The sequence below is a fragment of the Callorhinus ursinus genome, unplaced genomic scaffold (assembly GCF_003265705.2).
Source record: "Callorhinus ursinus isolate GAN/ISIS: 27379988/994484 unplaced genomic scaffold, GSC_fseal_2.0 scaffold13, whole genome shotgun sequence".
NCBI lineage: Eukaryota > Metazoa > Chordata > Mammalia > Carnivora > Otariidae > Callorhinus > Callorhinus ursinus.
The window spans coordinates 45,205,406-45,225,732 of record NW_027397075.1 but is presented as its reverse complement, the minus strand read 5'-3'; the positions used below and the strand labels follow the sequence as shown (position 1 = coordinate 45,225,732).

The following is a 20,327-nucleotide window of genomic DNA, read 5'->3' as shown; positions in this document are numbered from 1 at the left end:
AATTGCTTGTTATGGTTATCTCAAGCCTGGAAGAGACTCTCCTTCTTTCCACTCCCTCCACCTCTAAATGGCTGCACAGTTCATCTCACCTTTAAAATACACAGGCTTGAATTGTCAGTTTCCCTTATATGTACACATCTTTTTTGTTCAACTGGAAGATATATATTCTATAGGCAAGAACTAGAGATTTTTGCATCTTGATATTCAGTGCAATGCCTACTGTAAATTCTTGCACATATCACATGGTTACAAGTAGTTGTTGAGCTAAAGCAACGGTAAGGTATTACTTCCACCTTAAGGTACTTTGGAAAATTATTTGATTTGTTGGATCTATCACTATATTTATACCTTGAAGAATTTGTATGTTTCCTCTTTGATGACTTTGCAAGTTATAACAGATAAGATATCACTTTTACTTTTGGCTGACAGGAAAATTATAACTAAGTTCTCTTACTCTGTTGGCTCCCTGCTCCATTTACCCTCCTCAATCCTCATTTCCCATTTCTGTTTCTATAATATTTTTATTTTATGTTTCTCTCTCTTATTTTTTAGCAAAATGTTTTAAATCCTTTGTTTTTGAGGAGGAAAGATATTGTATAAGGCTATTTTAATAGAAATCAAATTGTTTTTATTTATTTTCCATTTTGACATTCAGAAAGTATTAAAAGAACTGAACTGAAGAAGATGGAAGAGGCAGAGAAAGTCTAGATGCCTACCCACTAAAGAAATATTCATAATTTTTACAAAACAAACTGTAATGCTTTTTTTTGGTAAAGCAGTGTAATCTACAGTGAACTGAGTGACTGGAACTGCAAATGGAAAAGAGACTAAAAGATTCATGTATTTCAAATAATATGACCAATTTCTCAGAATATAGCCGGACAAAGTCCATGTTAATATATGAAAGAAAGACCAATAATTCCTTTGGAGTGTACCTGCATGAAATATCTTCCAAATATGGAAAATATGAGTCTGGGGAACGATGAGAAATACTGAAATTTAAATCAATGTTAAATGACTCTAAGGGACATTGTGTAACTATAAAATAATCAGAAGTTTTGTGAGCTGTTTTGAAGTTGTTCTTATTTATTTTGAAGTACTGTCTCTGTATTACTGTAATGTTGTGACAAGGTGATAGTGGCAAGTTTCCTATAATCAGTGCTGGAAATGAGAATACATTTCTTATCTAGGTTTCATTGGAGTTTATTATATACTACATAGTTTAGCACTTTAGTCTTACATTGTTCTCTAGTTGACTCAATGACATATTTATATACAGAGACACAAATGAGGAAGACCCAGTCATTGACCATCCAGACCTTACCATTTAAGAGAGGAGCTCATAGTCTGGAACTAATCTAGTTATATCAGTTGTATTCATCTCACCTATTCCAATATATGATGTGTGGCCCAAGGGATGTATGGGCATTATCTATCAGCCATCATCATAGATCCTAGGAGGTCAAACACTTTGGTTACCATTCTAGTCTTGCTACCCATTGCCATTATGTCCATCTTGCCTCTGACAGTTAAGTGCTGCCATTTTCCCCCTGTTTTCCAAGATCCCACTGATTATAAAGAATTGATATTGATATAAAGAGTTGATATAAAGAATCCAAATCCATGTAGCATCCACACCATCATCTCCAAATTACAGAAGACAATCTAGAACAGAATTTCTCAAAGATGTTACTGCCCTTTTCAAATGATTATAGTAACTGTCTTTGTGAAAAGAATGTCCTAAAAGACCCTGCCCTGGAAAAGATTTAGATAGAGGTTATCAAACCATACACAAATCCATTTTAACATTTCTTCCTCCCTTAGCTTTGTAATCTGTTCTTCAATACCATGCCAAAGATGTCTTATCACTCCTATTTCATTTACTGTAGGCCATAATCACGTGTGCACTTCAAAGAACTTCCCTAACAAACCATACAGAGTCTTCCATGTGTTCTTGCCAAAATATTGAATCTTGAGTCAAGGGTTAGTGCCCCCTTGTTGGTTAATTTTCCCCTTTCTAGCCTATATTCTGTGTTCCTTATCTCAGTCTGCATTATCAAAATCAACTTCACATGTTTCCCTAGTTTCTGCCAGGAAATATTTGTAGGTTCTGCAATTCCTTTGAAGTGCTGGATTTTTTTTTTTTTTTGAGCTTATACTTCTCTGCTCAAGCTATGTTAAGACCTGACTCAGCTTGTAGCCAGGAGGCAATGAGGAAGAGGCAACTTTTGTGGAGAACCAGACAAATTTCTACTGTCATGCTGTTTTGCTTATTTCCTAATGAAAAGTTCACCTACTTAATATACTCACAGCATGCTTATATTTTATGTCAAATTATAAAATTATCAACTTGGTAATATTTTAGATATACACTTTTTACAATGGTAATTGTGGAAAATTGATCACAAATCATTCTTAAATAGTAATCTCTCCCAGAAAATTCAAGTAATGATTGTTTAGTGAAAGAATATACTTACCAAACAAATTGATATAATCACTTTTCTTAGCCTTTCAGTGCAATTTTATTTAGAGACTATATTCCTACTGATGAAACAGAAGAAGATAAAGATCCTCATTTGGGATTGTCTTCAGCTGTGTTTCCTCAGAGGGAGATCTGAACACAAGGAATTAAGTAAAAGTGGCTTGTTTGGGACCTGTGTTCCTAGAAAACACAGACTATAAGTGAGACTGGAAAGGGAAAGATGCCGATTCGAGTACATTAATGAGCAATAACCCCAATAGGCAACCGGCACCTAATCCCTGTGGGGTCTCTGGGAGATGGGGTGCATATGGAATCCCTCAGAATGATCTAACCCAAGGAGCAAGGGAGCTGAGGCACTATTCTCCAACTCTCAACTGTCAACTGAAGGCTGTCTGTGAGGACATTGACTCCCTAGCACTTCAGGCCATCCCAGATCACCTTCAAAATGCCCTTAGGTGGAGAATTACTGGTGCTTGCAGTTGGGCACCTTTGACCTATATGAAAACAATGAGTACCAAGGGATATGGGCAGGATCTCAATAAATTTCAGTTGTACCAATACATGATTCCCTCATGGTTTAGCATTTGGCTCTCAAAATCATAATTCAATGATATTTGCTACTCTTTTCTCAGTGGAGAGCTGAGAGAATAGAAGGATCATTTAATATACAAAAACTAATATACAAAACCTTCCCCCACCAGACTATAAGTACTGTGAGAGAAAGAAATTTGTTTCCTTTGATCACCATGATGTCCATATTTTTTGACATTATAATGTCCACTTCCTAAAATTATTGAAATGGAAAATTTCTCTCTTTTTTAATTTTTAAAATTATGGTTTTTTTTTTTGTTTTGTTTTGTTTTGTAGAGAGAGAGAGAAACAGAGGGTGGGGAGGGGCAGAGGGAGAGGGAGAGAGAGAAAGAATTTTAAGTAGGCTTCATGCCCAGTGCTGAGCTGGACCCAGAACTCGATCTCACAACCCTGAGATCATGACCTGAGCTGAGTTGGACACTTAACCTACTGAGCTACCCAGGCAGCCCTGGTTTAATTATTAAAATAAATACTTTGGGGTGATGGACATTAAGGAGGTCATGTGTTGCAATGAGCACTGGGTATTATATAAGACTGATGAATCACAGGCTTGTACCTCTGAAACCAATAATACATATGTGTTAATTAATTGAATATAAATAAAAGAATAAAATAAATACTTTCTACAAAGCATTAAGCAGTTAACCAGAGCCTGGTAAAAAGTAAGCACCTAGTAAATCTTAGTAGAATGAACAAATGAACCAGAGAAAGTAATTTTTAGTCCTGCTATATTTATTTTAATTAATTCTAATATTTAGCTATTATGAACATTATTTTAAATTATGGGAACTGGGGTACCTGGTCTCCTGATAAATACTAGAAGATACAATTCTTTTATAAATGACACATGAGTCTATTTAATCTGCCTACACTTTCTATTAGTTCTAGCATATTTAGAATGTCAGACTATTCAGTTTCAGTCTATATTAAGCAATATTTTGACTTCTGGAATGCAAACACACACACACACACACACACACAATCAGCCATTCTCTTTTATTCTCGCCATAGAGGTGTAGAATATTCTGTTGAGTTCAGCATAATTTATATTTGGCACTGGACTGTATTAAATAATTTATTCTTGCAAAATTTTTCTTAAAGCTTTTCCCCTTAGGTTCTTGAAATTGGTTTGTATGCACTGAAAATATATCTGTTGAAAGTGGACGAGAGTCTAACCCAGAAAAATTTGGGGGAGAGAGGAGAAACCAACTTGAAATTAAACATGGACTTCACATGATTCACATAAGAGAGAATTGGGTCTTCAAAGGGCAGATTTATGGCCCATGTTTGTGGCTTTATTATGCAAAATGTATATTTAGCTTTATAATAAATTATTATGTGAAAATAACTATAAATTAAGCTCAGGATTAATCCAGGTTTTGTGGAGCACAAAGATTACAATTTTGAGAGACCTCCCCTGACCCTCAAAAGAATATACTATTATAAATACAAAATTAGGTGCAAAAGCAAATATTTATTTAGAATGAGAAATTACAACAAATTACAAATTTATCAAAAACTAAAAAAATTCTACCTAATCACAAAATCTGGAAAAATAACATAATCTATTATTATTAACTACTTGATGCATATGTATAATATTTTTTCCTACATTTTTGACTGTATACTTTTGAAAGCCTCTTCTCACTATACCTATATAATTTAATTTTTTATAAAGAATAGAAAGATAATTTATTTTTTTATTTTTATTTTTTTTAAAGATTTTATTTATTTATTTGAGAGAGAGAGAGAGAATGAGAGATAGAAAGCACGAGAGGGAAGAGGGTCAGAGGGAGAAGCAGACTCCCTGCTGAGCAGGGAGCCCGATGTGGGACTCGATCCTGGGACTCCAGGATCATGACCTGAGCCGAAGGCAGTCGCTTAACCAACTGAGCCACCCAGGCGCCCAAGAATAGAAAGATAATTTAGTCTTTCCTCTAAGCACGCTCAGCCAAAGGTTGTTTTTATTATTGATAATTTAAAAAAATTTGCCTTCAGTTGCCTAACTTGTTACGATAATGCCCTGTAATTGTTGAGATTGACATCAATTTGGGAAAAGTTTTCTCAAGTTTCTTTTGTAACTGTATTGTGACATTGCAGGGCTTCTTTAGCTGTCCCTCATGTATTGCCCACCCCCGATTGTTACTCAGCTCCCCTTAGATATATATGTTTTTCATTATATCCTCCATGTTTCCTAACTTTTCTTCCATCTTTACTCTCTTTGCCTTTTGTTCGGTTAAATTTTGAATCTTCTCTTCCAATTCCCCTTGCTTTTGGAGAGATGTCTAGCAAAAAGTTTATCAATCTGATTAATTCTTTCAAAGAACCAGCTTCTAGTTTCATTGATCTGTTCTACTGCTCTTTTGGTTTCTATTTCATTGATTTCTGCTCTAATCTTTATTATTTCTCTTCCCCTGCTTGGTTTAGACTTTATTTGCTGTTCTTTCTCCAGCTCCTTTAAGTGGAATGTTAGGTTGTGTATTTGAGATTTACTAATTTTTGAGAAAGGCTTTTATTGTACTTCCCTTTTAGGACCACCATTGCTGTGTCCCAAAGGTTTTGAACTATTGTATTTTCATTTTCATTTGTTTCCATGAATTTTTTAAATTCTTCTTTGATTTCCTGGTTGATCCATTCCAAGTATTTGAGTTCTTTCCAAACTTCCTCTTGTGATTGAGTTCAACTCTCAAAGCATTGTGGTTTGGAAATATGCAGGGAATAATCCCAATCTTTTGGTATCAGTTGAGAACTGATTTGTGACCCAGTATGTGATCTATTCTGGAGAATGTTCCATGTGCACTTGAGAAGAATGTGTATTCTGTTGCTTTAACATGAAATGCTCTCTATATATATCTGTGAAGTCCATTTGGTCCAGTGTGTCAGTCAAAGCCCTTGTTTCCTTGTTGATCTTCTGATTAGATGATCTGTCCATTGCCGTAAGTGGGGTGTTGAAGTCCCTTACTATTATTGTATTATTATCAATGTGTTTATTTAATTTGGTTATTAATTGGTTTATATAATTGGCTGCTCCCCAGTTAGGAGCATAAATATTTATAATTGTTAAGATCTTTTGTTGGATAGACCCTTTAAGTATGATATAGTGTCCCTCTTCATCCCTTAGTACAGTCTTTGGTTTAAAATCTAATTTGTCTGATACGAGGATTGCCACCCCAGCTTTCTTTTGATGTCCATTAGCATGATAAATTGTTCTCCACCTCCTCACTTTCAATCTGGAGGTGACTTTAGGTGTAAAATGAGTCTCTTGTAGACAGCATATGGATGGGTCTTGCTTTTTTATCCAATCTGATACCCTGTGTCTTTTGATTGGAACATTTAGCCCATTTATATTCAGAGTAACTTTTGAAAGATATGAATTTAGTGCCATTGTATTACCTGTAAAGTCCCTGTTTTTGTAGATTGTCTCTTTTTTTTTTTTTCTGGTCTATGTTACTTTTGTGCTCTCTCTGCTTAAAGGATCCCCTTTAATATTTCTTGCAGGACTGGTTTAGAGATCACAAATTCTTTTAGTTTCTGTTTATCCTGGAAGTTCTTTTTCTCTCCTTCCATTCTGAATGACAGCCTTGCTGGATAAAGTATTCTTGGTTGCATGTTTTTCTCATTTAGTGCCCTGAATATATCATGCCAGCCCTTTCTGGCCTGCCAGGTCTCTATGGATAAGTCTGCTGCCAGTCTAATGTTCCCACCCTTGTAGGTTAAGGAGTTCTTGTCTCAAGCTGCTTTCAGGATTTTCTCTCTAACTCTGAAATTTGCAAGCTTCACTATTGTATGTTGGGATGTTGGCCTATTTTTATGGATTTGAGGGGTGTTTTCTGTACCTCCTGGACTTAAATCCCTGTTTCCTTCCCCAGATTAAGGAAGTTCTCAGCTATGATTTGCTCAAATACACTTTCTGTCCCTCTATCTTTCTTCTTCCTCTGGGACCCCAATAATTCTAATGTTGTTTCACTTTATGGTATCACGGATTTTTCAAATCCTCCCCTCATGGTCCATTAGTTGTTTTTCTCTCTTTTCCTCAGCTTCCTTTCCATTGTCTTGTCTTCTATGTCACTGACTCCCTTGCTTCATTTACCCTAGCTGTTAGAGCATCCATTTTAGATTGCATCTCAGTTAAAACATTTTCAATTTTGGCTTGATTAAAGCTTTTTTTTTTTTAAACTTATTTGGGATAGCAAGAGAGAGAGAGAGAAAACTAGCGGGGGGGAGGGGCAGAGGGAGAGGGAGAAGCAGCCTCCCCCCTGAGCAGGGAGCCTGATGTAGGGTTCAATCCCAGGACCCCAGGATCATGACCTCAGCCAAAGGCAGATGCTTAACCACCTGAGCCACCCAGGTGCCCCAATTTTGGCCTGATTAGATTTTCTTTCTGCACTAAGAGATTCACTAGTGTCTTTCATGCCTTTTTCAAGCCCAGCTAGTAACTTTTATAATTATCATCATGAATTTCAGCTTTGACATTTTACTTATATCCATACTGATTAGGTCTGTGACATAGTATTACCTCTGGTTCTTTCTTTTATTGTGAATTCCTCCTTCTAGTCATTTTGCCCAGAGAAGAATGGATGAATGAGAGAACGAAGTAAAAAATATCAACCATGGCCCAAGGGAAATGCACACTATACAAATGTGAAGAGGTCAGAACCAACCCCCCCACCACCAAAAAAAAAAAAAAAGAAAAAAAGTGAAAAAAGAGAATATATTCTCACAGGACACAGCAGGGTGATCCACTTGACCCTGGGTGTATTTTGGTCTGTTTGTTAGAAGACACTAAATCCCAAAATTGTAAAGAAAACAAAACTTATTTATATACAAAAATAAAATTGAATATAGTGAAGGGAAACCAAAAATGAAGAATATATGTGTAAAATGTAAATGTAAAAATGAAAATTAAAAATTACTTAAAAACAAAGAGCTGATAAAATAAGAAACTGGTTGAAAAGGAAAAAAAGAAAAAAAAAGAAGGAAAATTTTAAACTGAAAGATAGAAGAATCATGAGAAAATAACCTCAAATTCTATATTCTATTTTCCCTTAGCACTGGAGTTTTGAAGTTCTGTGTGTTCCATAAACTTGGTATTCTCCTGATGCTCCACCTGGTCTTCTGGGGGAGGGGCCTGCTATGCTGATTCTCAGGTGTCTTTGTCTAAGCAGAGTTGCACTGCCCCTTGCTATGGGGCAGGGCTCTGTATAAGCTACTTCATGTTGCTCTATGTGGCATTTGTTCCCTGAGGCTTTCCCTATGGCTTTAGAGGATGAAAATAAAAAAGGAAGCACCCTCATCTCCAGCCCTGGAGCTGAAAGATCTCAACCCCCTCTCTTCAGTAAACCCTCAGGGAAAAGCAGTCTTCACTTTTGTGTGTGCCAAACCCTGCAGACTCCTACAGTGTGCATTCAGGCCAATCCTTCTAGAGAAGGGAGGAGAGTCACTATGGGTCTGCCAATTGCAGGGTCCCTGCATGAAGACCAGTCAACGGATCCTGCCCAGGTTCATGGCTTATGACAAACTGAGCTGAGAGCCCACTAGGGCTTGCTGGCCATAGCTGGTTTTCCCCACTCCAATGCTTGGGAACTCTGCAGGCTCAGTCACCTCTGTTCTTTCTGTGACCCCAGGGATCCTGAAACCACACTCTCCCACCTAGGATTCTGCCCTGCTTTGCTACCTGAGCACCTTTCTGGCAGGAACATCTCTCACTAGAGCAGGCTTCTAAAAGTTCCAATTTTGCCCTCCAGGGCTATATCATTTTCTGGTAGCTGGCTTACAGAGGCTTCCTCCCCCCACCTTTTATTGATTTTGTTGCTTCCTTCATGGTGCCATATCACCTATGTGTTTTGGTTTTGACTGTGAGCTCACATTTTCTGGAACTTTATCTAGGGGAATATTTTAAGACCTCCATTGAAGGTGCTTAGATTCAGAGAAGATTTTTGTTTTCTTCTGCTTAGTAATCAGAAAACTCAAGACTACTTTAAGGTTAATTGTCAGCTCAAGGTTTTATTATTTTTATTTTATTTTATTTTTATTTTCTTTTAAATCTCACAGACAGTATGAATTTCAATAGCAGTTTCTGTTTCTGAATTCCCTGGGGGGGGGGATTTCCCCCTTGACTCAGTGCTAAAGTTGGGACAAGTGTTTACACTGAAATCCCCTTCAGTGGGTGCTCTTTTTTCTAGTTCTCTCTTACACTGAAGGTGAATCCCATTGACATCCCACATTGTGGGGCTCCTTATTTGACTCCCCATCTTGAGTTGGCCCTGGACTCTGTCTTCTTTGCCTCATTCCCAGGGCCATCAAAATTTGAGCTCAACTTCAGCAGGGTTCAGCTGATACCCTCAGGATGAAGTGAGTCAGTGCTCTGCTTGTCCTTCTCAATCCACCTTTTCACTGTTTTTTTGTTTTGCTTTGTTTGTTTTTGTGTCTTTATTTTTTGTTTTAGCCTCTGAGCATTGTTTGTGTGGTATAAGGAAATGGTCCAGTTTCATTCTTCTGCATGTGGCTGTCCAGTTTTCCCAACACCATTTGTTGAAGAGACTGTCTTTTTTCCATTGGACATTCTTTCCTGCCTTGTCAAAGATTAGTTGACCATAGAGTTGAGGATCCATTTCTGGGCTCTCTATTCTGTTCCACTGATCTATGTGTCTGTTTTTGTGCCAGTATCATACTGTCTTGATGATGACAGCTTTGTAATAGAGCTTGAAGTCCGGAATTGTGATGCCGCCAGCTTTGCTTTTCTTTTTCAACATTCTTCTGGCTATTCAGTGTCTTTTCTTGTTCCATATAAATTTTAGGATTATTTATTCCATTTCATTGAAAAAAGTTGATGGTATTTTGATACTGATTGCATTAAATATAGTGATTTCTTTGTATCTTCCTCAATTTCTTTCATGAATATTCTATAGTTTTCTGAGTACAGATTCTTTGCCTCTTTGGTTAGATTTATTCCTAGGTATCTTATGGTTTTGGGTGCAATTGTAAATGGGATCGACTCCTTAATTTCTCTTTCCTCTGTCTTGTTGTTGGTGTATAGAAATGCAACTGATTTCTGTACATTGATTTTATATCCTGCCACTTTACTGAATTCCTGTACAAGTTCTAGCAGTTTTGGGGTGGAGTCTTTTGGGTTTTCCACATGAAGTATCGTATCATCTTCATAGAGTGAGAGTTTGACTTCTTCCTTGCCAAAAGCATGGAAGATATTAGAGAAACCCTTTCTGAAGAAATAAAAGAACTAAAATCTAACCAAGTCGAAATCAAAAAAGGCTATTAATGAAGTGCAATCAAAAATGGAGACTCTAACTGCTAGGATAAGTGAGGGAGAAGAGAGAATTAGTGATATAGAAGACCAAATGATGGAGAATAAGGAAGCTGAGGACAAAGAGAGATAAACAACTACTGGATCATGAGGGGAAAATTCAAGAGATAAGTGATACCATGAGATGAACCAATATTAGAATAATTCAGATCCCAGAAAGAAGAAGAAAAAGAGAGAGGGGCAGAATTTATATTGGATCAAATTATAGCAGAGAACTTCCCTAATTTGGGGAAGGAAACAGGCATCAAAATTCAGGAGGCACAGAGAACCCCTCTCAAAATCAATAAAAATAGGTCAACACCTGACATCTAATAGTAAAACTTACGAGTCTCAGAGACAAAGAGAAAATCCTGAAAGCAGCTCATGACAAGAGGTCAGTAACCTACAATGGTAGAAATATTAGATTGGCAGCAGAACTATCCACAGAGACCTGGCAACCCAGAAGGGACTGGAATGATATATTCAGAGCACTAAATGAGAAAAATATGCAGCCAAGAATACTATATCCAGCTAGGCTGTCATTGAAAATAGAAGGAGAGATAAAAATCTTCCAGGACAAACAAAAACTAAGAGTTTGTGAACACCAAACCAGCCCTACAAGAAATATTGAAAGGGGTCCTCTAAGCAAAGAGAGAGCCTAAAAGTAACATAGACCATAAAGGAACAGAGACAATATACAATAACAGTCACCTTACAGGCAATACAATGGTACTAAATTAATATCTTTCAATAATTACCCTGAATGTAAATGGGCTAAATGTTCCAATCAAAAGACACAGGGTATCAGATCAGATAAAAGAGCAAGACCCATAGGTGTGTTGTCTGCAAGAGACTCATTTTAGATCCAAAGACACCTCCAGATTTAAAGTGAGGGAGTGGAAAACCATTTACCATGCTAATGGACATAAAAAAAAAAAAGCTGGGGTAGCAATCCTTACATCAGACAAATTAGATTTTAAACCAAAGACTATAATAAGAGATGAGGAAGGACACTATATCTTACTTACAGGGTCTATCCAACAACAAGATCTAACAATTTTAAATATCTATGCCCCTAACATAAGAGCAGCCAATTATATAAGTCAATTAATAACAAAATCAAAGAAACACATCCACAATAATACAATAGCAGTAGGGGACTTTAACATCCACCTCACTGAAATGGACAGATCATCTAAGCAAAAGATCAACAAGGAAATAAAGGCCTTAAATGACACACTGGACCAGTTGGACTTCACAGAAATATTCAGAACATTCCATCCCAAAGCAACAGAATACACATTTTTCTGTAGTGCACATAGAACATTCTCCAGAACAGATCACATTCTAGGTCACAAATCAGGTCTCAACTGGTACCAAAAGATTGGGATCATTTCCTGCATATTTTCAGAGCACAATGCTTTGAAACTAGAACTCAATCACAAGAGGAAAGATGGAAAGAACTCAAATACAGAGGCTAAAGAGCATCCTACTAAAGAATGAATGGGTCAACCAGGAAATTAAAGAAGAATTTAAAAAAAAATTATCGACACAAATGAAAATGAAAACACAACTATTCAAAATCTTTGGGATGCAGCAAAGGCAGTCCTAAGAGGAACGTATATAGCAATACAAGCCTTTCTCAAGAAACAAGAATGGTCTCAAATACACAACCTAACCCTACACCTAAAGGAGCTAGAGAAAGAAGAGCAAATAAAGCCTAAACCCAGCAGGAGAAAAGAAGTAATAAAGATTAGAGCAGAAATCAATGAACTAGAAACCAAAAGAACAGTAGAACGATCAATGAAACTAGGAGCTGGATCTTTGAAAGAATTAACAAGATTGATAAACCCCTGGCCAGACTTAGCAAAAAGAAAAGAGAAAGGACCCAAGTAAATAAAATCATGAATGAAAGAGGAGAGATCACAAACAACACCAAAGAAATACAAACAATTATAAGATCATATTATGAGCAACTGTATGTGAGCAAATTAGACAATCTGGAAGAAATGGATGCATTCCAAGAGATGTATAAACCTCCAAAACTAAACCAGGAAGAAATAGAAAACCTGAACAGACTCATAACCAGTAAGGAAATTGAAGGAGTAATCAAAAATCTCCCAACAAACAAGAGCCCAGGACCAGATGGCTTCCCAGGGGAATTCTACCAAACATTTCAAGAAGAATTAATACGTGTTCTTCTTAAACTCTTCCAAAAAATAGAAATGGAAGGAAAACTTCCAAAGTCATTTTATGAGGCCACCATTACCTTGATCCCCAAACCAGAAAGTCCCCATCAAAAAGGAGAACTACAGACCAATATCCCTGATAGACATGGATGCAAAAATTCTCACTAAAATACTAACCAATAGGATCCAACAGCACATTAAAAGGATTATTCACCGCAACCAAGTGGGATTTATCCCTGGGCTGCAAGGTTGGTTCAACATCTGCAAATCAATCAATGTGATATAATACATTAATAAAAGAAAGAACAAGAACTATATGATCCTCTCAATAGATGCAGAAAAAGCATTTGACAAAGTATAGCATACTTTCTTGATTAAAACTCCTCACAGTGTAGGGATAGAGGGTACCTACGTCAATATCTTCTAGTCTTATTTTCTCCTTTTAGCAGTTAGCTGCAGTTGGAGGTACGTGGTAGGTACTCACTACATGCTTTGTGGTGGGTGGTCTCCATCAGTGAGGACAAACTGAGTGACTACCTCACTGACTGGTAACAGCTTCTGATAGGGCTATGAGATGGATGCTGAGGTGATATCTGGGCTCAGTTGGAAAAAGTGTGTTGACTGATGAGTGACATCTGGGTTTGAGTAGTGGAAGGCCACACATACATGCTATTGGGACAATAATCATGTGTACAATTTATGTTTTGCTTTTGAATTCCTTATCTGATTTTTAAAGCAGTCTTTCTACCTAATGCTTTTTAAATTATGGCCTAAGTTTATTCAACTCTAAGAAGCTTATCAGAGATCCATGGTTGTTTAAAAACAATAATTTTGTAAGTTATGCATACTCTGTGCATGTGTGTGTGCTATATAAATAAATTCTTTGCGGAAAGGTCCTTGGCTTTCTTGTCCACTGTTGCATCCCCAGTGCCTGCTTATATTAGGTGCTCAATCAGTATTCGTTAAATGAAAGCATGAAAGTCTAAATGATTTCCAGGGTTTTTTGGAAACTATGGTTTCTTATGTGCTGCTTTTCACTGATCAGAAGATGCAATCTATCCTTGTCTGGGGATTAGATGGGCTCTGAAACTATTAGAATCAAATGAGTTAAACAGGACATTTAATTTTAGTGAATTTCCAGAGGTGTCTTATAGAGCCCTGTGATTACATGGCTCAAAATTTTGAAACTAGTTCCTGACTTATTGATTAGATTAAGGCACATGTAGTAGATGCATGTAGAGTACTTCTAGCCTTGGAAGGAGCTTGATAGTTGATTCATTTGCCATTCTCTTCATAAGTATGAGCCATTTGAGGATTGTAATACTGATCTTTATATCACTAACATCTACCATATGGCCCGGTACCTCTTGAGGGGGGAACTTCTTCAGTTCAAATTCATCCTGCTTCAAAAATGGAGGAGAATGAGTAAATCAATTGGTCAGAGTTACATTTTATTACATGGTTGAGTTAAAGGACATTAAAACCCAGCACTGCACTCATAACATCTTTATTCTCTATCTCTACATCTCTATACCTACAACTCTATCTACATCTACATCCATACCTGTTTCTCCATCTGCATCTACATCATCTATATTTCTTTCCTGTCTCTTTCCTAGGAAAGTCAAGGCCATAAGGTGAAAATTTTTCATTTTCTCCTCTCTTGTTCATTGTAATAGGTAGTTAAATGGATTCAAGGCCCCCCTTCTGACTTGACCATCTCTCTTTCTCTGAAGGCAACCAATACACACAGGACCCTAAATTGAGATTAGAAATAATGGTATTAGTGGAAAATAAAATAACCCGGTTGGATCTCCAGATTAGGCTTTTGACTAAAGAGTATTGATTATCAATAAATTGATGTTTTGACTTCTGCTTCTGTCCCTTGGGGATAGGGTTGTTGATCCAAAATCCTTTAGGGAGGAAAGACAAGTAGCAGGAAATTATTGGGGCACTCCAATATCATTGGTTTTGCTTCCTTTTGACAACAATAAAACTAAGTTCATAATCTATTATAGTTCACTTTATTCACTATATAAATGTTTGTTGAATGAATCAATAGCTCATGTCCAGCTCACAACCTGATGCTTGTCTCCCTTCAAGGATGTGTCTCCCAAGAGATTGGCCTTTGCTTGATTTGTAAAATACCAACTACCTTAATAAGACTGAAATTTTGAATTAGAAAATAAGAGTTCTGTACTATGTTTATTTTAGGGAAAAAATGATCATTGTAGAGACAGATGGTAGAGTTCTCACCTTTTAAAAAAACAAATAGGAGCTTTTAGAAATCTGGTGTGAAAATCGCATAAGAATAAAAATTAAGGAACTAAAGTTGTGATCTAGGAGATAAATTTTATGCATTTCAGATATTTTCAATTCTACACAATGACGACTGAACTTATCAGTCATCTTCAGTAGCAAGTACATAAATTTTGTAAATGGACAATCAGATAATCTCTAAATTAGGAAAGAAGAAAAAAAAATCTAGCTGCTGAAATCACCCAGCACACATGGAGAAATGAAAGTAAACATGAGCAAATGAAGTGGGAGTCACTGGATCAAAGGTGTGCTTTATCACAGTCCATGAAAAAAAACGTGAATATAGAATGTCTAATACTATTGAAAATAGTACCTATTGATATTGCAGTAGGTATTTTATAAGGGAAATAAAGGACTAAAGTAAAAATCAAGACCTATCCAGAGCAGGAATTTTTGAATTTTATTTTACCCCACAGTTCCACCTTTCTTCCTCCTGCCCCCAACCCGCAGTTTGAATACTATAATTTGGAGATTCCTATAATTCTTATGACCCATTGAATCATTCTCCCAAAAATGTTTAGAGACATCCATTCATTTGGAATGAAGATAGTGATGGTGTGATTTCTATAGCTGGAGAAACGGGAGAGAGGGAGGAAGTGAGAGGGACCTGGGGAAGAGCCAGGGAGAGGGTGTCATGTCCCAGAAGAGAGGTGCACCAAAAATGGATGAAGGCAAGAGACCATGAAAACAAACAGGTGCTTCTTTTCAGCTTCATTGTCCTGAACTTCCCTCAAAAGACTTTTCTTATAAGTAGGATGACTATATAATTTATTGTCAAAACAGAGACACTTTTCTGAGTGAGGTGGAGTGCTATTAATAATTATGTCTGGACAATGGTGTAAATCCAACTTTCCTAGGCAAACAGGAATGAATGTCCACTCCACACCAGGTTCCCTGTGGTGGGAGCTTTACTTCCCGTGATTACTACCTTCCTCCTCTCTTGTAGATACTATTAGAGTTTTTTTGTTGTTGTTTTTTGTTTGTTTTTGTGTTTTTTAAATATAAAACTATTTATTGACCACTGTTTACCAGTATTTACAATAAAGTAAACAATATACAGTTGGATAACATTCTGACTACAAAGTTATTGTTTTTCCTGGTTTCTGCTGAACCAGTAACTCAAATACTGAGAAGACTGAGCCTACATGTCAGGAATGAGTTGGGGTAAAGAAAATACATGCAGGTTAAGAATTTGGATTATAAAAGTCTGTCCACCCATTTATTCCAGCAGGTGCTAGATTGCCAACATCTCTAACCATCTGATTATGATGAGGTTTCCATGAACAAAGTCTTAGACATGCCATGAATCATGATACAGCACAGAGATTTCAACTTATTGAAAAGGAATGGTTCACTAGAAGGAACCTTTAAATGTCCATTTAACTAAGTTTTGCTTACTTAATTAAAACACACCAGGACTTGTCTAGTTTTATCATTTGGGTGGGTAGGTTGTTGGTGGTGATAAAATTTTCCTTTCAGGGATCTTGCCAATGAACTTGCATTTATGTGACTGTAGATATGGGTATGGATTCTGATATGGCTGCTTTTAAATTGTCCAATTTAAAAATTTGAAAGGTTAAGGCTTCAGGAAAAACTTCAGTTTAACTTTAAGTGATTTATTTCTTAAGTTGCTGAAAATGATAGTATCCCGGAAACAGGGGCTTATCCATGGTTATAAAAGGCTGTTTTTGTTTTGGTGAGTGTTAAAAAAAAACAACCATTTATGTATGTATTTTAAGTATACACACAAAAACCCCCTAAATAAACAAAAAATCCAGAATGCTCCTTATGCATATAGGAGTTAAACACAAATTCTGAATGAGTAACGACTATGAAGATTTCCCCCAACTTTTAGAAGAGGTGTTCTCTAATGCAGGGGGATAATATACCATGGTCTCAAGCATTTTTTTCTGATAAAGGAAACAGCTACAGAAAGCTTTTATTTGTTCAAAGTAACCAATGCTATAGATGCAAAAAAACCCAACAACTCCCCCAATACTACTCCAAAACAAACATATCAAACTTGATTTTCATTAGAACGTTATTTCTTCACACTAAGAAATCAAAAAACAAAGACCTAGTTTTATATATATATATATATATATTTGAGCTTCATCTTCTGGACAAGAATGCCAAGTTATTCTCTCTTCATAAAAAGCAATTACAATCCGAGGACACTTCATATTTGCCTCTTTTGCCAGTACCGCGTCTGCCTCATCTGAATCTTTCCATTTCATGAGAAATGGCAAAGCCTCTTGGTTTATCAGCAGCATCTCTTTTCTTCTTTGATTTGCTATCATCAGATTCACTGTCAGATAAAATTTTCTTTTTGTACCATCTTTTTCTTTACCAGCTTTTTGAGAATTAAGAAATGCTTAAATTAACTCTGGACAATCTAAATTTTCTTCAGGTCCCCAAGTATTGTCAGCATCTGTAAATCCCTTCCACTTCAGGAAATACTCCACTTTCCCATTCACTACACGTCGATCCGGTACTTTTTCCACCACAAATTCTTCAGGCTCTGCCTCTTCTACTTTTTTACTCTTTCCATTTTGTTTCTTTCCTATTTTTTTGCAATGTAGTTTTATCGGAGGCCATTTTTTTTATTGCAGACTTGAAGAGCTATTATTCACCGCCTCTGAGCTGCTCCGGGTCCCGGGTCTGCGGCGTCTCAAGCTCCAGCCACATCCGAGGACGAGGGGGCTCAATACTATTAAGAGTTTGATGAGTATTCTCAACCACACAGGCTCCCAAAGGGTGGATACTCTGCTTTTGTATCCTTTGTTTTCATAGCACACAGACTAATAGGAGTGGAATATGAGATGCTCCCTTTGCAGAGAAACCCCAACAATCTCCTTTTACTCTGGCTTCTTCTTGGGGTCTTAAGGAGTCTTTCAGTGCTCTGTGGTAGTCCAGTTAAGGGCAACACAGTCAAGGGGGTGGTTCTCCCACTCTTGGGCTGAGAGCTGTCTCTGCAAACTGTTCTCCTCCTGATGGTGTGTGTGCTCTGGAAAGGATTTTTTTCACCAGAAGTCTGAGAGGCAGTTGTGAGCTTAGGGAAGGCAACAAGACAACAAAACAAAACGTTCTTTCTGCCATTACTTTAGGTCGCTGGGCTCAGGTAAGCCTCAGCAAAAATAATTCACCAGATGGGTCTATCTGGTTTATTAGGATCCTGCACTGAGATTTGAGATCAAAGTTCCACAGCTGGTAATAAATTATTCCTTTACTCAGCTTGTATGCAAAATAGATAAATGATACATAGGGAGTGTTTTCACTTTAACTTCCTTTCATTTTCTATTTTGACTTTCCTGGTGCTCATAGTTTGATCTTCTGGAATATCCTGTCTTTTACCTGCCTGGAATATTCAGGCAATATCAAAAGGTTTTCAAGTTGTTTAACAGGTCTGTATCATTTTCTCAGAAGCCTGTAATTCTCTATTTGGGGGCTATTCACAAATATTTCAGAGACAAGGGTAATTCTTTTTATTTACTTCCAGACACCAACTCTTTCTGTTCAGCCAGATATCATTGGCTGCATTTCTGTGCTGGTAGAGTCAACATCATTTCCAGCAACTGAGGAAGCCTTTCCTTTCCATTCTCTTTATTCCCTCTTCATCTCATCAATATATGGCATTGATTTTGCTGTTTGTTATTTCTTTACGTCAGTTTTACCTTTACTTTTTAAACATCAAATATACTTCTATAAGGATTGTGAGCGTATATATACCTCTTAAAGAACAATAACAATAAGCCAAATAATGGGTACCCACTACCCAAGTCAAAAATAGAGTATCAGAGACACTTTAGAAATTCTCTGTATGTTCTTTTCCAATTCCATTCCCATCCTGGGCAATATTTTAACTATTGTGTTAGTCATTTTCTTGCTTTTCAAGTAGTTATTTTATAAAATTGACTTTGTATTATCTATCTTAGGCAATATATTATTTAATTTTACCTTTGTTTGAACTTTCTATAAATGGAAGCTATCAGCTTTCACTGCAAAACAAACTACTTCAAAAGTTATTGGCTTGAAATAATAATTATTTGGCCATAAATTTTAGGTCAATAAAAATAAGTTATTTAATTGAAACATTAAGCTCTGGTTTTTCTCTGTCTAAGATAGCCTTTCTAAATAAAATATAAAATAAAATAAAATAAAATAAAATAAAACAAAACACAGTCTTCCTGTATGTCTGAGATTCTTTTGGCCATTATTCTCAGATCTTTTTATTACAACATAAAATGCTATTGATGAATGACATGAAGTTTTTTCACAGATGAAAAAATTGACATCATAATACTATGGCCTTGCAATAAAACCAAACCAAACCAAAACAAAACAAAACAATGATAGAGTGAACACAAATTGCTTTTTGGTATGATAATGTTAAGCTTTTCTCATCACTTAGATTTTCAAAGACAATAGCATATATTCTGATCTGAACTTAAGGCTTACAAAATGAAATAATTTTGTACCTTTTGAAATAATACTATATAATATATACATGCTATTACCTGATTGGTTTTTTCACATTCTCAAACTTTCCTTGAGCAAGCTCTTAAAAATTATATTTAACAGTAGAAAAGTTGAAGTCTCTTAAAAAAGTTTTTTTTACTTGAGTATAGTTCACATGCAATGTTACATTAGTTTCAGGTGTACAACATAGTCAACATAGTGATCCAACTTCATACATTATGCTAGGCTCACCACAAGTATAGCTGCCATCTGTCACTGCACAGAACTATTACAACACCATTGACTATGTTCCATATGCTGTACCTTTTATTCCTGTGACTTATTTATTCCATAATAAAAGCCTGTATATCCAATTCTTCTTTACCCATTTTGCCGACCGCCTCACCCCCTTTCCCTCTCATGACCATCAGCTTGTTCTCTGATTCTGCTTTTTGTTTGTTTGTTCATTCATTTCTTTTGTTTTGGATTCCACATATGAGTGAAATTAAACAGTATTTGTCTTTCTCAGTCTGAGTTATTTCACTTAGCATAATACCCTCTGGGTCCATCCATGTTGTCACAAGTGGCAAGATCTCATCCTTTTTATGGCTGCAAATATTCCACTGTGTATGTGTGTGTATGCATCTTGGCTGTGGTAAACAATATTGCAATAAACATAGGGGTGCCTATAACTTTTTTGAATTAGTGTTTTCATTTTCTTTGGGTAAATGCCCAGTAAAGGAATTGTTGGATTATATGGTATTTCTATTTTTAATATTTTGAGAACCTCCATACTGTTTTCCACAGTGGCTGTACCAGTTTACATTCCCACCAACAATGCACAAGGGTTCTTCTTTCTCCACATTCTCGCCAACACTTGTTATTTCTTGTTCTTTAGAATGTAGCCATTCTGACAGGTGTAAGGTAATATCTCATTGTTGTTTTGTTTTCATTTCCCTGATTAATGGTGATGTTGAGCATTTTTTTT

General features: G+C 36.4%; 1 pseudogene; it reads right to left on the bottom strand.

Annotated features, from left to right (window-relative positions):
- Positions 1 to 13,773: 13,773 nt before the first annotated feature.
- LOC112828482 (chromobox protein homolog 3 pseudogene) lies at positions 13,774 to 17,479 on the bottom strand (annotated as a pseudogene).
- Between the last annotated feature and the right edge of the window lie 2,848 nt (positions 17,480 to 20,327).